Genomic DNA, 14,847 nt, shown 5'->3' on the forward strand with positions numbered 1-14,847 from the left:
CCTTTAAAGGCAAGGTTTAGTGGGCCTTATCAAATTGAAATCAAACTGAGTGAGATGAATTATTTGATAAGAACGCCAGATAGAAGGGAAACTCACAGAGTGTGTCATGTGAATATGCTCAAACGGTATTTTGACAGGTAAGGAAAGCAAAAGTAGAATGTGTTACTGGTTACAACTCAGAGTGAAGAACCAAGTTCATAAGATTCTGAATTGGACATTCCTCAAATTAAATTGGACAATGAGGAAGTTGTCAAAAAATGGGATAAATTATTGAATTACCTTCCAGAGGAAAGAGTTATTACAATCACATGGTGAGATATGTAGTAATAGGCTGGGAAGTACAAAACTGATTATGCATGATATAAATGTAGGAAATGCAGAAAAGATTTACAAGGTTGCTACCAGGACTGGAGGGTTTGATTATAAGGAGAGACTGAATACACTGGGACTTAAAGTTATGCCAATTAGTGGAGATAAAGTGTTAGGGTTACTATCTGTGGTAGGTGAACCTTTAAAGGGAAGGTTAAAGTTAAAGTTATGCCAATTCATTTTTTTGTTTGTATTTTAACTGCAGTGTAAGAATAAAGTGTATTTTGCTTTATACAATGTTTGACCAATTGAAACACACCTTGAATGTAGCACCTAATACTTGCTTTCAAATAAAATAAGTGTTAGGATCTAGGCTATCGCCTTGTTTTGAGGGGGTTTGGTCTGGTCCACAACAGTGACCCAAGTCAATATCCAATTTCATTCTTGCTTCATTTATTTGGCAAATACATTTATTTAATGGGAATGAATAATAATTTCATTCTGTGGAATGATAAGTTACAACAAAGAAAAGTAAGAATGCAATAAACTAATGATTATTTCAACGACGAATATATAATGAATATTTCAAAGATGAATGCCATATCCAGAGGTAGACAGGAACCAGTTCTGACTTTTCCTACTTTCAAAATTGGGTGTATCTGGCCTTCTCTAGAAACTTCCAGGAACAATTGTTATGATTCCAGCTAATGGAAAAATCAGATCCCGGAATGAAATCTGACTTGATAGATTTTGTTTTCATTTTACTTAACATGGAGGTCATTCACTAAAACATGGTTACACAAGGCTGCTGACTTTCTTCAACAGGAGTTCATTGTACAAAAGACAAAATCAAGATTAAAAAAAAACATGCTATCCAGATATCGAACACGGAAATATCTTAAAACACAATGCAAAAACAAGGCTTCAACCTATTCTGCAAAATCATCACTTTACAGCAATTCAGATCCACAAAAATTCCATCTCTACATCAATATTTTAATTTCACTTCTTTGATTTTTTTCCAGTTCTTGTCCTATGAACTGTGAAGTCTTACATAAATACCCACAATATGACAGGTTAGACTTTCACAACTTCCAACAACCTGCAGATATCTAACTAATTGCTCCTGGTCTGAAAATGCATGAACTATTTTTTCTGCTAAGGTAACATATATGCTTAACTGCTCTGAAAGAAAATGTTCTTCCCAGGTGAGACCATACTTGTTTCTAACTCCAGTCGGGTCGACACTAAACTGCTTTTATTTCTTTCAGTTTCTGGGCTTTCTAAACCAAAAGTCAATCCTTGATTATTCCAAACTGAAAACAAGCCAACAGCCTTCAATATGTTAACTACATCTGTCATAAACCACTCCACTGTACATAATTATCCATTTACTTTCCAGGGATCCCTGCTGTCTAACACATACTGAATTAGGTCACTGTTTCAGAAGGCTTGTCTAATTAGTTTTTTTTAAACTTTTCATAAAGGTAATTAGCCTTTATATGCCATTATTTTGAATTCTGAATGCAGTTTGTATATAAGACCATAAGATGTAGGAGCAGAAATTAGGCCATTCAGCCCATCCAGTCTGCTCCGCCATTCAATAAGTCTGCTATGTTTCTCAAGCCCATTCTCCCGCTTTCTCCCCTTATCCCTTGATCCCCTTGACAATCAAGAACCTAACTATCTGTATTAAATATACTCAATGATCTGGCTTCCACAGCCTTCTGTAGCAGTGAATTCCGTAGATTCACCACTCTCTGGCTGAAGAAGTTTCTCCTTATCTCCGTTCTAAAAGGTCTTCCCTTCACTCTAAGGCTGTGCCCTCGGGTCCTAGTCTCTCCTACCAATGGAAACATTTTCCCAACATTCACTCTGTCCAGGCCATTCAGTATTCTGCAAGTTTCAATTAGATCCCCCCTCACCCTTCTAAACTCCAATGAATATAGACCCAGAGTCCTCAAACGTTCCTCATATGTGAAGCTTTTCATTCCTGGGACCATTCTCATGAACCTCCTCTGAACCCGCTCCAGGGCCAGTCATCTTTCCTGAGATATGGGGCCCAAAACTGTGCACAGTACTCCAAATGTGGCCTGATCAGAGCCTTATAAAGCCTCAGTAGTACATCCCTGCTTTTCTATTCAAGTCCTCTCAAAATAAATGCCAACATTGCATATGCCTTCCTAACTACTGACTCAACCTACAAGTTTACCTTGAGAAAATCTTGGACTAGAACTCTCAAGTCTCTTTGCACTTCAGACTTCTGAATTTTCTCCGCATTTAGAAAATAGTCCATTCCGCTATTCTTCTTACCAAAGTGCATGACCTCACACTTTCCCACATTGTACTCCATCTGCCACTTCTTTACTCACTCTCCTAACCTGTCCAAATCCTTCTGCAGCCTCCCCACATCCTCAATACTACCTGTCCCTCTACCTATCTTTGTACCATCTGCAAACTTAGCCAAAATGCCCTCAGTTCCTTCATCTAGATTATTAATGTACAAAGTGAAAAGTTGTGGTTCCAACACTGACCCTTGTGGAACACCACTTGTCACCAGCTGCCATCCTGAGAAAGACCCTTTTATCACAACTCTCTGCTTTCTGCCAGACAGCCAATCTTCTATCCATGCTAGCACCTTGCCTTAACACCATGGGCCCTTATCTTACTCAGCAGCCTCCTGTGCGGCACCTTGTCAAAGTGAAGTCTATCTATTGGCTCTCCTTGGTCTAACCTGCTCATTTTTTCCTCAAATAATTCCAACAGATTTGTCAGGCATGACCTCCCCTTGATGAAGCCGTGTTGACTTTGCCCTATTTTACCATGCACTTCCAAGTATTCAGAAATCTCATCCTTCACAATGGACTCTAAAATCTTAACTACGACTGAGATTAGGCTAATCGGCCTGTAATTTTCATTTTTTTGCCTTCCTCCCTTTTTAAACAGGGGTGTCACGTTTGCAGTTTTCCAGTCCTCTGGGAACCTCTCTGACTCCAGTGATTCCTGAAAGATCACGACTAATGCCTCCACTATCTCTTCAGCTACCTCCTTAAGTACTCTGAGGTGTAGTACATCTGGTCCAGGTGATTTATCCATCTTCAGGCCATTCAGTTTTTCTAGCACCTTCTCCTTAGTGATGCCCACCATACTCAGCTCTGCCCCCTGACTCTCTCAAATTTTTGGGGATATTACTCGTGTCTTCCACTGTGAAGACTGATGCAAAGTAATTATTCAGTTCCTCAGCCATTTCCTTGTTCCCCACTACTATCTCTACAGTGTCATTTTCCACAGCTCCAATATCCACTTTTGCCTCTTCTTTGCCCTTTATATATCTAAAGAAGCTCTTATAGTCCTCCTTCATATTACTGGCTAGCTTACCCTCATTTTTAATCTTCTTCCTCCTTATTTCTTTTATTGTTGCTCTCTGTTGGTCTTTGTACGCTTCCTAATCCTCTGGTTTCCCACTGCCCTTCGCCACATTCTATGCTTTCATGCTATCACTGACTTCCCTAGTCAGCCATGGTTATCTTCATCCTCCCTGTACCATGCTTCTTTTTCCTCGGATGAATTTTTGCTGTGCCTCCTGAATTACTCCTAGAAACTCCTGCCATTGCTGTTCCAATGTCTTTCTTGCTAGGCTCCTATCCCAGTCAATTCTGCCCAGCTCCTCCCTTATACCTCTGAAGTTGCCTTTATTCACCTGTAATACCATTACCTCTGATTCTATCTTCTCCCTATCAAATTGCAGAGTAAATTCAATCATACTATGATCACTGCCTCCTAAGGGTTCCTTCACCTTAAGCTCCCTTATCAAGTCTGCCTCATTGCACAACACTAAATCCAGTTCTGAGGAAGGGTGACCGGACCTGAAACGTTAACTCTGTTTTTTCCTTTACAGATGCTGCCAGATCTGCTGAGCTTTTCCAGCAACTTTGTTTTTAAATCCAGTATTGCCTGTCCCCTCGTGGGTCCACCACAAGCTGCTCCAAAAAGCCATTTCGTAGACATTCCACAAATTCCTTTCCTTGCAATCCACTACTAACCTGACTTTCCCAGTCCACCTGCATATTGAAATCCCCCACGATCACCATAATTTTTCCTTTCTTATACACCTTTTCTATCTCCTTGTGTATCTTGCGCCCCAGTTCCTGACCACTGTTTGGAAGCCTGTACATAATTCCAACTATGGTTTTTTTACCCCTTGGGTTCCTCAACTCTACCTACACAGATTCTGCACCATCTGACCCTTCTTCATTTCTTACTATTGATTTAACATCATTTCTTACTAATAAGGCAACCCCACCCCCTCCATCAACCTGCCTATCTTTTTGATAAAATGTATATCCTTGGATATTCAGCTCCCAATCCTGATCCCCTTGCTGCCACATCTCCATGATGCCCACCATGTCATATCTGCCAATTTATATCTGTGCCACAAGCTCATTTACCTTCTACAGTGTGCATTCAGATATAACTCCTTCTGTCCTGTATTAACCATCCCACTTCTCATTGTCACTTGTTTAGCCAGTGTGCTTGAAGTTTGATTCCTAACCCTTTCCAAACTCTCTGTCTTATTTGTGTCTGTGCCGGAGACTTTAATAACTTTTCCAGGTTATAAATCATACACCTTTCATCACACAATGTATCAGTATTTCTGCAATCTAATACATTACGTTTGATAAGATGAACAGCTTTTAAAACTTTGTTGTATAACAAGTAAATTCCGGGTGAAGTAACTGCATGCAAAGTTTTCCCTCTAGACATCTGAACCCTGCCATCACACTGAAATTAGATATGGAAGCCCACACTGTTCAGAAAACAATCACTGCTTGTAATTCTCCTTGTGTTGTATAAGGTAATGGTTCACAAAGACTTAATGTTGAAGTTGCACAGGGCTCTACCCAGTTTGATAATGTCATACAGGCTTTGAGTCATGAATCAGGCAGTCTTGCGTGATCTCATGACGGAGTCAGAAGTGTCATCTCTAGTTCCTGATAGTCTTATGCCTAAATGCCTAACTAGTCAATGTAAGTTGTACCTATTGCTTTCAGTCAATCAACTACCTCTTGTTATGTAATGAAAATGCCTCTTCATGTTAAGAACTATTCTATCCCTGTCATTATTAATTAGACAGGCTCTTCGACTCAGCTTAGACAAGAGAATCCCCTGTGCAGGGAGGGGCGGGCTGGTCATAGGGCCTCCTTGTTGAGTTGCTCTTGGGCTTGGCCAAGGTGGCCATTAGCAGGCCCAGGCAGTGGGTCATAGATGCAGTCATAGTCTTTTATGCTTATATTTGCTCTCAAGTGTCCATCGTGAAGCAACATAAAACTATAAGATCTGTGGTAGAATTAAGCCATTCAGCCCATCAATACTGTTCCATCATTCTATCATGGCTGATAATTCTTGACCCCATTCCCCTGCCTTCTCCCCATAACCTTTGATCCCCTTACTAATTGAGAACCTACCTGTGTCTTAAATTCTTCCTTATCTCAGTTCTAAAAGGTTGCCCCTTCACTCTGTGCCTGTGCCGTCAGCTCCTAGTCTCTCTTACTAGTTGAAACAACTCCAGGAAGATGTGGAAACTCTCCATCCAGGCCTCTCAGTATTCAAGTTTTAATCAGATTCCTCCCTCGTCCTTCTAAACTCCATTGAGTGCAGACCCAGAGTCCTCAACCGTTCCTCATATAACAAGTCCTTTATCCCTGGGATCATAACAAAGTTGCTGGAAAAGCTCAGCAGGTCATCTGTGAAGGATGCTGCCAGACCTGCTGAGCTTTTCCAGCAACTTTGTTTTTGTTCCTGATTTACAGCATCTGCAGTTCTTTCGACTTTTATCCCTAGGATCATTCTTGTGAAAGTCCTCTGGACCCCTTCCAACACAATCTTATCCTCCCTTAGATAATGGGGCCCAAAACTGCTCACAATATTCAATGCAGTGCACACCAGCATGATAGAGGCCTTTAGAGGTCGGTGGGCACCACAGGAGCTAGGGTGCAGCATCACCATGGAAACTGTTATTTTGGTTTCATAAGCTTCCATTCACTCTTGTAAGCTTCCGTTAACGATTTGATAGTGTTTTTGTTGCAGTGCTCCACCAGGGGCTGTCTAACTATTTGTTGATTCAGCATTCAAGAGCAGACAGGAGAATTGATGGCAGCATCTTATCAAAACCACCCTGAGCCCAATACTGCATAACGCAGCGGACAAGTAAAGGTTTGAGAGTGGGAACTTAAGAACGGCAGAGAGGTTCTCAAAGCCATGGGGCCAACCAGAGGTCTTCCATCGAGAAAGCAGCAGCAGAATGCAAGAGAAGGTCATTGAGGGAGTAAATGCTTCAAATGAGTGAGGGTAGAGTATTAGGATGTGAGGGACTAGAGGGTGTCAATTGGGTGATTGCTTAGGATACACTGAGGGTTTGTGTCAGGGCGAGTTTCAGGTCTGGTGTCACATGCAGTGGGGTCAGATTGGCTTGTGGGCAGCTTGTTGTGTCCACCTGGTTCAGGGTGGTTCAGGCCAGGGGATGGGAAGTATCACGACTAGAGATACTAGTGTTTGGGAGCTGGGTGGGTGTCAGTAAGGTGTCTGGTGCTCAGTTCAATGGTTAACCAGGAAGCACAGTAGGTTTTAGTTCCCTAGTTTTGCTGTGTAACTATTCAGCTTAATTGAGATGGAACCCTCCAAAATCTCCAATTCTAACTCTTCTGGAGGGTTCCAGAAGCTCGGCATTTGGCCCAAGGAAATATCAAGTTCCTGGACAATTTCTGTAGTGTTGGAATCTCCACAGGGTCCTGAAATGCAATTTCATCTACTCTACAAAAACTACCACCTTCCCAGAGGGATTTCTGGGCCATTGTCAGTTAAAGGAAAGAATGATGTTATTTTATTCCAGTATAATTTAGGAAGCATATTTTCACCACATGTTCTACATCAATATCCAGAGTATCACAATCACTCACTACTACACAACAATCTGTGTATCAAACTGACAAGGTATCAATCCATAAAATACATAGTGCAACTAGAGAAGTACCTTTGATGAAGTGCTTGCATTTGAGTTCAGTGGTGTCATTATTTCAAACTTCTGGGAAATATAAAACATTACACTCACCAACCATAAAGATTTTTTTGAAGTGATATTTAAATGTATACATACTTTGTGTTTGTTATTCTGCACAGTAGAAACTGTCCCACTTAGCAAGTTGGGTCAACCTTTAGGCTTGATTTTAATTGTATTTACTTTAAGATGGTGATGTTAGAAGTTGCAAGTATTTTTTAAGTAACAGAATTTAGATAGTTAGCACTAGCTTATTTTACCAAGGTGTGAAACTTGCATTTATCTCACCAACATATATCTATCAGATTGAGATTTATCTCTATTATCTCTAGTCTCTATTGTCTGTGGAATTAAATTAATTATGATATGATGCCTATTGTCCTCCTTATATTGGATAGTGTCATGTGAATCACTGTAGTGTTATGAGTAATTTTTAGATGTGTGACTGGTGGCAACTACTTTATCATGATTACATGTGACTGCACTGTTAATTACTGCAATGGTGGATAGATGTGAAGGTGGCACTTCTCACATCTGTTCTCATTCACTGTCAAGTAGGATCTCAGTCTGCTCAAAAAGTATTTAAAAACTCTGCTAATCCAATTGTGGGTTGAACTCTGTTTTGTCTTGTAAAAATGTAAAGCACTAAATGTCAGATTGTTTTCACAAAATCTCTCTGCTAAAGGCAAAAATGAAATGTTAATATCATAGAGCATATTCAAGACAAAGTACAACCATATTGCCCTGAACAAAGCTTCTTCATCTGACAAAGTACAAGTATAATGAAGCACTTTAATATATATGGATTGAACTATTTGAATTTATACAACATAGGAGGGGTATTAGTTATGTTATGTTTATCAAATGCTATTTTCAACAAAGCCAATGCACTTCACTGGAAAGTCATGTTATTGATTCAGTTACAAACTTTAATTGATACTCTGAAAACTTTTGCATTCATTTAAAATGATACAATACATAAAATAATCCATTCATATATAAGTAGTGGAAGATGGTAAATTGTTAACATCTTACAGTTGGCTGGCTATATACGATAGAACAAAGTTGAAGATAAATTTTCTGGAGCCAACCTCCGATCAGCCTTCGTTAGCTTGCATTTTTAAAGATGCGTTCAACCTTTAAATTTTCTACACTTTGAATTCTCAAATCATGCAAGTCATCAAGGATTGCCTAACTATTTCTATGATGAACAGGTCATGCATCAGGACTTAATTTAATGTGTCTTCAGTGAATAATTCCAGTACCCAGTACAGAAAATCAAGGATTTGCATTCTGTTTCTCTTCAATATGTTTTCTTTTCAGATACCTCTCAATTTTTAGAAAATTAAAATATCGCAGGTGCTGGAAAACAATAACTGCTGGTGGTACTGAGTAGCTGGCCTGAAGAGCAAGAAGTAGAGATAATATTTTACGACAAATATTAGTTTTCTTCTGAACTGAAGGCAGGTGGAAATGTAATGGATTGTTTATTGTGGAAAAGGGAAAGAAAGTAAAAGGGTTTGAGACCAGGGAGTGGGAACAAAAATGACAACAATGTTATAGAATAAAAAATAAAAGGAGTAGTAAAAGAAACAAAACATTTATCCAGAGTGTGTATGAATGGCAGAACATGGATAGGAAGAATAGCCAAGGTCCTTTTCCAAGGGCAGGGGTGTCCATTCCACCAAAGTCCACCCCCCCCACTCCCTTGTAATTACTATTACTTAAGTTTAGCAACATTTTATTGAATTAAGTTGCTTATTCTCAAATTGAATGCCAGATTCTACTCCATTATGGTCACTGTTTCCTAGAGAATCTTCTACTCTGAGATAAATTGTTAAGCCAGGCTCTTTACACATTGCCAGGTTTAAAAGTAGCCTGATCCACTGATTGAATCCTTCCTGAAGAAGGGTCCCGAATCGAAACATTAACCTTCCTGCTCCTCTGATGCTGCCTGGCCTGCTGTGTTCCTCCAGCTCCATACTGTGTTATCTCTGACTCCAGCATCAGCAGTTCTTATTATCTCTGAGCGATAGGGTTCCCCTTGTCCTCACCTACCATCCCACCAGCATCCACATCCAGAGGATCTGCCACCTCCAGCAGGACGCCATCTCCAGACACACATTACCCTCCCCTCCCTTGTCAGACTTCCACAAGGACCGTTCTCTCCAGGACACCCTAGTCCACTCTTCCTTCACTCCCAATAGCCCCCCACCCCACAGCCCCACCGCACCTTCCCTCGCAAACAAAAAAGGTGTAACACCTGCCTATTACCTCCTCCCTCTCCAGTATCAATGGGCCCAAACATACCTTCCAGGCGAAGCAGCACTTTACCTGCACTTCACACAACCTAGTCTAATGCTTTTGTTGTTCATAATGTGATCTCGTCTACTTAGGGGAAATGAAGCGGCAGTTCTTACTATGTTTGAATCCACAATACATTGTTCTAGGAGAATATCCTGAATACACACTGAAATGAATTATGAATTCTTCCTCGTCTCTACCTTAGCCAATTTGATTTAACTAATCTACATGAAGATTAAAGTCACCCATGATTAATGTTCTGTTTCCTAATTTTCTCCTGTTTCTTTTCCTTTGTCTTACAGTATGACTACTATTGCAGGGCCTGTAAAGTACTCCTACCAGTGTCTTTTTCCTCTTGTTATTTCTTATGAGTGGGTTGTTCTATGATGAAAGATTGATTAAATTGGACTGAAATTCTCTGGAGTTTAGAAGAATGAGAAGTGATCTATTTCTCTAAGTGATAAAATTATGAAAGGGCATCACAGGGCAGATCCTGACTCATGGTTTAGAACAATGTTGTTTAGAATCTAGAACAATTTCAGAGTAAGAGTCCAATTATTTAGGACTCAGATAAGAAGTTTTTTCTCACTAATAGAGTTGTGAATCCCTTGAATTCCCCAAAGGGTTGCAGATGCTTAGTTCTTCAATGTATTTAAGGTTGAGTTAGAAAGTCTTTTGATCTTGGGATCAAGAGCTATCAAGATCAATCATAATCATATTGAATGGTGGAGAAGTCTCAACATGCCATATGAGCTTCCCCAGCTTCTTCTATTATATTCTATCATCCAGGAGTTGGAGACTAACCAGCTCATCCAAAGGATGATGGAATGAACTAATTATCCCTGCTCAGACAAAAGGAAGAAGATGCTTGATCTTTGCATTCAACAGGGTCTGTAGAGAAATGGCAGAAATTTTGACCTCTAAAAGCATTTGGTTGTCATCTAGTTATTGTTCAGTAAAAGAATCAATGACATGACCACCAAGATCGATTGTCCTTCTTCATTTCTCCATCTTTTAACCGCCTCTGGTAATAGCCCAACTCTTGATCAACTTCCTTCTACAAATTATGACAGTATGTATTTGACAAGAAAGATCTTAGCAAGTCAACAAAAGTCTGACTGCACAGAACAGTTGTCATCGCCACTTTCCTGTATTGCAGTTGAGTCCTGGACTGTGTATCTGCGACACATAAGAGTACTTGAAAAATTTCACCAGCAACACCTCTGCTGCAATCCTCTGAATTGAATGGGGGACTGTTGATCAAACACCAGTGGCTTTCCTGAAGCCAGTTCTGCAAGCATTCAGATAAAACTTCTGCCAAACCAATTATCATGGACTGGACACAATGTCCAAAGGACTGAGAAGTGTTTCCCCTGCCAGGTTTTGTTTGTTCAACTGTCAAATGGCCAGCATTGCAAGGTAGGATAAAGAAAACACTATAAAGACCTCTGAAACTCTCCCTGAAAAGTGGTTGCATTGCTATTAGTGACTGTGACGAACTTTCTACTGATCATTCAAATGGCAACAACCTGTCCATTAAGCTATTGAATGACTTAAGTCCAAATCTCTTAATCATGAGGAAAAGTGTCAGCAAGGACAGAAGGAAATGGAAGCAAATCCTGTTCTTTGGATCGAATACTTCATGGTATCCTGCCCGTTATGCAAAGACGTATAGGTTGAAAATCAGCCTGTTCAATCACAGAAAGATCCTTGGCAGAAACACATGATCCTGTATAGACATCATGTATAAACCAAGGGACAACCAATGACGACTTGCATTGGATAATAACACATTGCCTCCTCACCCTCAAACAACACCAATCACAAATTCCCCAATGTGATGTGCCCTGTCCCTACATCATCTTCATTTTCCACCTTGCAATGGATGATAAAAAAATTTGGCAAGAGAGTGAACAGTGAATCTGATAGTAGCAAATTTTAGCAGGAGTTAAATAGACTGGAACACACGTGGCCAACGTGACTTGATGCTTTGTGCAATGATGTAATTTGGGATCAACAGCATGGACAGGCAGTAAAACGCTAACTGATACTATTCTGAAAATACCAAAGGACCTGGCAATACAAATTCACAAATCTTTGCAGGTAGCTGGGCACATTGAGAAGACACTGAATAAAGTGCTTAGGCTATTTGGCTCTGTAAAAAGTAGGATTGAATACAAAAGCATAGTCTGTATAATTCTGGCACTGTCCTTCAGAGAGCAATATTGGTAGAGAAGAGGTTTACTAGCCTGAATACAGTGACAAGAGACTTCAATTATGTGGAGAGGTTAGAGAAGCTAACATTATTCTCTATATAACTGAGAAATTTAAGGTGAGATCTGATAAAGATATCCATATAAAGTAAGTGGGATTAACAGTTTCAAATGGATTGGTAACCACAGGTCACAGCACTCACAGCCTCAGGCAACTGTCTGAATGGAGATTGCACATTCTCCCTGTGTCTGTGTGGGTTTCCTCCAGACGCTCCAGTTTCCTCCCACAGTCCAAAGTGCAGATTAGATGGTTTGGCCATGGGAAATTGCCCCATAATGCCCAGGAATGTGCAGATGAGGTGGATTAGCCATGGGAAATGTAGGTTGATAGGGATAGGGTAGGGAGGTGGGTCTGATCGGGATTCTCTTCAGAAGGTCGGTGTAAACTCTATGGGCCAAATGCCTGCTTCCCCACTGCAAGGATTCTATGATTTAAAATAATTGGCAAAAGAACTAGAGAGAAATAGGAGAGTTTTCTTCACACAAGGTGTTCTCACCCGGGGACTGAACTACAACTACAGGGACGCTAACAAAACGGAATTGCTAGCTACACTGGAAGCCACACTCAAGACCAACAACATCAACGAAGAAACACAACAAACTATAAGACAGACAGTAGTCCCGACACTAAGCAGCAAGAGGGAACTCAACACCCTCAACACACGGGAAAGACAAGCCCTGGACAGATTAAAGAAGGACAAGAACATCCCAAAATCCACAAACCTGACTGCCCTGTCAACCCATTGTCTCCACCTGCTCCTGCCCCACCGACCTTATCTCCACCTATCTCAACTCCATTTTCTCCCCCTTTGTCCAGGAACTCCCTACCTATGTCTGTGTCACCACTAACGCCCTCCACCTCCTCCAGAACTTCCAATTCCCCGATCCCCAACACCTCATCTTTACCATGGATGTCCAGTCCCTATACACCTGCATTCCCCATACAGATGGCCTAAAGGCCCTCCGCTTCTTCCTGTCCCGCAGGCCCGACCAGTCCCCCTCCACTGACACCCTCATCCGCTTAGCGAACTCGTCCTCACTCTCAACAACTTCTCTTTCAATTCCTCCCACTTCCTACAGACAAAGGGGGTGGCCATGGGTACCCGCATGGGCCCAAGCTATGCCTGCCTCTTTGTAGGTTACGTGGAACAATCCATTTTCCGTAGCTACACTGGCCCTAAACCCCACTTCTTCCTCCGTTACATTGATGACTGTATCGGCGCCGCCTCGTGCTCCCATGAGGAGCTCGAACAGCTCATCCACTTCACCAACACCTTCCACCCCAACCTTAAGTTCACCTGGACCATCTCTAATACCTCTCTCTCCTTCCTGGACCTCTCTGTTTCCATCTCTGGCAACCACCTGGAAACCGATATCCATTTCAAGCTCACCGACTCCCACAGCTACCTAGAATACACCTCCTCCCACCCATCTTCCTGCAAAAATGCCATCCCCTTTTCCCAATTCCTTCGCCTCCGCCGCATCTGCTCCCAGGATGAGCCATTCCATTCCCGTACATCTCAGATGTCCTCGTTTTTCAAGGACCGCAACTTCCCACCCTCAGTGGTCGAGAACGCCCTCAACCGGGTCTCCCGCATTTCCCACAACTCATCCCTCACAACCCCTCCCCGCAATAACAACCAAAACAGAATCCCCCTCTTCCTCACGTACCACCCCACCAACCTCCGGATCCAACGCATCATCCTCCGACACTTCCGCCACCTGCAATCCGACCCCACCACCAAAGACATTTTTCCCTCCCCACCCTTATCTGCTTTCCGGAGGGACCACTCTCTCCATGATTCCCTTGTCCGCTCCACACTCCCCTCCAGCCCCACCACACCCGGCACTTTTCCCTGCAACTGCAGGAAGTGCTACACCTGCCCCTACACCTCCCCCCACACCCCCATCCCAGGCCCCAGGAAGACTTTCCACATCAAGCAGATGTTCACCTGCACATCTACTAATGTGGTATACTATATCCGCTGTTCCCGTTGTGGCCTGCTCCACATCGGGGAAACCAAGTGGAGGCTTGGGGACTGCTTTGCAGAAACCTACACTCGGTTCGCATTAAACAACTGCACCTCCCAGTCGCAAACCATTTCAGCTCCCCTTCCCATTCCTCAGACGACATGTCCATCCTGGGCCTCCTGCAGTGCCACAACGATGCTAACCGAAGGTTGCAGGAACAGCAACTCATATTCCGCTTGGGAACCCTGCAGCCTAATGGTATCTATGTGGACTTCACAAGCTTCAAAATCTCCACTCCCCCTACCACATCCCAAAACCAGCCCAGCTCGTCCCCGCCTCCCTAACCTGTCCTTCCTCCCACCTATCCCCTCCTCCCACCTCAAGCCCCAGCTCCATCCCCTACCTACTAACCTCATCCACCCCCTTGACCTGTCCGTCCTCCCTGGACTGACCTATCTCCTCCCTAACTCCCCACCTACACTCACCTTTACTGGCTCCATCCCTGCCTCTTTGCCCTCTCTATCTCCTCTCCACCTATCTTCTCCTCTATCCATCTTCTATCCGCCTCCCCCTCGCTCCCTATTTATTTCAGAACCCCCCTCCCCTCCCCCATTTCTGAAGAAGGGTCTAGGTCCGAAACGTCAGCCTTCCTGCTCCTCTGATGCTGCTTGGCCTGCTGTGTTCATCCAGCTCTACACCTTGTTATCTCTTAACATCACTATACTACCTGCAGACAAAGGGCGCACGACAGTGATAAGGAATAAAAAGGATTACATCTCCAAAGCTGAAGCACTGCTCGCCGACGAGAACACATACCGACCTGTACAAACTGACCTGACACCACAACTAGGCAACAAAATCATATACGCACTACAAAGACTTAAACAAACAGGACATATCAACAAAACAGAGACAACAAGGTGCAGGGCTGGATGA

Source organism: Rhincodon typus, chromosome 2 (genome assembly GCF_021869965.1).
Source record: "Rhincodon typus isolate 14 chromosome 2, sRhiTyp1.1, whole genome shotgun sequence".
NCBI classification, from domain to species: domain Eukaryota; kingdom Metazoa; phylum Chordata; class Chondrichthyes; order Orectolobiformes; family Rhincodontidae; genus Rhincodon; species Rhincodon typus.